Raw genomic sequence first — 4,027 nt, 5'->3', positions numbered from 1 at the left:
TTCAAAGGGCAGCTTGAGAAGGCAAAGTTAAATATTATAATAAAATATGCAGAGACCTGGAGTTAGAAAATCAAAACGAAAGAACATGCTTAGCATTTTTCAAGCTGAAAGAACTGAAGAGAAATTCCAGCCTCAACTTGAAATATTAAAGGATTCTATGACAAAATATTGAATGATGCAGAAAGCATCAAAGGAAGATAGAAGGAATACACAGAGTCACTGTACCAAAAAGAGGTGGTAGATGACAACCATTTCAAGAACTAGCATATGATCACCATACTGTGGTGGTTTTTGTGTTGCTGTGATTCTGAAAGCTATGACATAGGTATTTTAAATACCAGCAGGGTAACCCACAGTGGACAGGTTTCAACTGAGAGTTCAGATGATAACAGACTAAGAAGAAGGAGAGACAGACCACTTCTGAATATTTAGTCACTGAAAACCTTATGCATAGGAGTGGAACTCTGTTAGCACAAGAATATTGAATTCTGAAACATGATGAAGAGTGCTAGAATATTACCAGATATAGTGACAGAAGATGAGCTTGTCAGGTTGGAAGGTACTAAAAATATGACTGGGATCGTGCTGCCTCCTCAAATAGAATTGACCTAGATGATGTGAATGGAGTAAAGCCTTTGGGACCTTCATTTGCTGAGGGGGCACAACTCAAAAGGAAGACAGCTGTAAACATCCATTAATATTTTGAATGTGGAATGTATGAAGTATGAAGCTAGGGAAAATGGGATTTGTCAAAAGTGTAATGGAACACATAAACATGGATATTCTAGGCATTCGTGAGCTGAAATGAACTGGCATTGATTATCACAAGGTTTACTATGCCGGGAATGACAAATTGAAGAGGAATGGTGTCACATTCATCATCAGAAAGAAAACCAGTTAATACCACTATTATTAAAATTTATGCACCAACCACTAAAGCTAGTGATGATGAAATTGAAGAATTCTACCAATTTCTTCAGTCTGAAATTGATCAAACATACCATCAAGATGTGTTGATAATTGCCAGTGATTGGAACGCAAAGGTTGTAAATAAAGTAAAAGGACCAGTAATTGGAAAGTATGGCCTTGATGACAGAAATGGTGCTGGAGATTGCATGATAGAATTTTGCAAGACCAATGACTTCTTCACTGCAAATATCTTCTTAAAAATAGTATAAAAGGCAATTATACACCTGGACCTCACTAGGTGGAATACACAGAAATCAAATTGACTACATCTGTGGAAAGATATGGGGAAAAGCTCCATACCATCAGCCCAAACAGGCCAGCAGCAGACTTTTGACCAATATTAATTGCTCATATGCAAGTTCAGTCAGAAGCTGAATAAAATTAAAACAAGTCCATGAAAGCCAAAATATAATCCTGAGCATATCCTATTTGAATTTAAAGATCATCTGAAGAAAAAATTTGTTGCATTAGACACTAAAGACAGAAGACCAGAAGAGTTGTGGGATGACATCAAGAACATCATATAAGAAAAATGCAAAAGGTCATTAAAGTGACCAGAAAGAAGGAAAAGACCAAAATGGATGTCAGAAGAGATGTTGAAACTTGCTTTCCAGTGTAGATATGCTAAAGCAAATGATAGAAATAAGGAGGTAAAAGAGCTGAAAGAAAATTTCAAAGAGAAGCTCGAGAAAATAAGATAAAATATTATAACGAAATGTGCAAAGACCTGGAGTTAGAAAACCAAAAGGGAAGACCATGTCAGCATTTCTCAAACTGAGGGAACTTAAAAAAAAAAAAAAAATCAAGCCATGACTTGCAGTGTTGAAGGATTCTATGGGGAAAATATTGCATGGTGCAGAAAGCATTAAAAGAAGATGGGAGGAATACACAGAGCCACTGTACCACAAAGAAACGGTAGCTATTCAACCATTTCATGAGGTAGCATATGATTAAGAGTTGTGTTCTTTCACCATACTTATTCAATCTGTATGCTGAGCAAATAATTGGAGAAGTTGGATTATATGCAGAAAAACATGGTATCAGGATTGGGAAAAGGCTCATTAAGAACCTTTGATACACAGATGATACAACTTTGCTTGCTCAAAGCAAAGAGGACTTAAAATACTTGATAAAGATCAAAGACCACAGGCTTCAGTATGGGTCACACCTTAATGTACAGAAAACTAAAATCCTCACCATGGAACCAATAAACAGCATCCATATAAATGGAGAAAAATTGAAGTTGTCATTAGGACTAAGATATGCCTGTCTCAAGCCATGGTATTTTCAATAACCTCATATGCATGTGAAAGTTAGACAGTGAATAGGGAAGATCACAGAAGAATTGATGCATTTGAGTTATGGTGTTGGAGCAGAATATTGAAAGTACCATGGGCTGCCAAAAGAATAAATCAATATGTGTTGGATGAATTACAGCCAGAATGCTCCTTGGAAGCCAGAATGACCAGACTTCATCTCTCATACTTCAGACATATTATCAGGAGGGACCAGTCTCTGGAGAAGGATATCATGTTTGGTAAAGTGGAGAGGCAGAGAAAAAGAGTGGGTTGGCACCATGGCAACAGTAATGGGCTCTAACATAGCAACAACTGTGAGGTTGGCGGAGGATCAGGCAGTGTTTGGTTCTCATGTGCATAGGGTTGTTATGAGTCAGTACCGACTCTATGTCATCAAACACCACCACCAACATCCTATGATCAAAAACATGGTACTAAATTAAGAAGTCCAGGGTGCATTGACTGCATTGGCAAAGAACAAGGCTGGGGAATTGATAGCATACAAACAGAAATCTTTCATCAAACAGATACAGCACTGGAGACACTCACTCAACTATGCCAAGAAATTTGGTTATATGGACAAGTGATTGGAAGAGGTCTATATCTATGCCCATTCCAAAGACAGGTGACCCAATGGAATGTGGAAATCATCAGACAATATCATTAATATTGCAAGCAAATAAAATTTTGCTAAAGATAATTCATAAACAGCTGCAATGGTACATTGAAAGGGTTCAAGCCACATTCACAGAGGGAACGTGGAATGAGGAATATCATTGCTGATGTCAGATGGATTTTGGCTGAGAACAGAGAATACCTGGGCTTTACTGACTATGCAAAGGCTTTTAATTGTGAATCATGACAAGCTATGGACATTTCAGAGAAAGTTTTCTGGAACACTTAATTTTGCTCATTAGGAATCTATTAGTTTATCAAGACACAGTCATTTGAACAGAACAAGGGGCCACTGATAGCTTTAAAATTAGGAAAGGTGAGTGCCAGGATTGTATTTTTTCACCATGTTTTTCCATCTGTAAACTGAGCAAATAATCTGAGAAGTTAGGTTATATGAAGAAGAATGTGGCATCAGAATTGGAGAGACTCATTAATAACCTGCGATATGCAGATGATGCAACCTTGCTTGCTGAAAGCAAGGAGGACTTAAAATACTGATGAAAATCAAAGATTGCAGCCTTTGATATGGATAGCATCTTAATGTAAAGAAAACAAAAATCCTCATCACTGGACCAATAAGTAACATCCGTAAAAATGAAGACAAGACTTAAGTTGTCAAAGACTTCATTTTGCTCAGATCAACCATCAACATTCATGGAAGCAGCAGTCAAGAAATCAAACGTGTCTCATTATTCAAATCTGCTATACAGGACCTCTTTAAAGTGGTCCACAGCAAAAATGTCAGCTTGAGAACTAAGGTGCACCTGACCCAAACCATGGTATTATCAATAGCTTCACATGCATGTGAAAGTTGAACAACTAATCAGGAAATTGATGCATTTGAGTTATGGTGTTGGAGAAGAATATTAAAATACCATGGCCTGCCAGAAGAACAAACAAATCTGTGTTGGAAGAAGTACAGACAGAATACTCCTTAGAAGTCATGACGGGCAGCCTTTGTCTCTCATACTTTTGCATATTGTTATTAGGGACCAGTCCCTGGAGAAAGACATCATGCTTATTAAAGTAGTTGTTGTTGTTATATGCTGTAGAGTCAGTTCCGACTCATAGCGACCCTGTACAGG

The sequence above is a fragment of the Chrysochloris asiatica genome, unplaced genomic scaffold (genome assembly GCF_000296735.1).
Source record: "Chrysochloris asiatica unplaced genomic scaffold, ChrAsi1.0 scaffold00036, whole genome shotgun sequence".
Taxonomy (NCBI): Eukaryota; Metazoa; Chordata; class Mammalia; order Afrosoricida; family Chrysochloridae; genus Chrysochloris; species Chrysochloris asiatica.
This window is presented reverse-complemented; position numbering follows the sequence as displayed.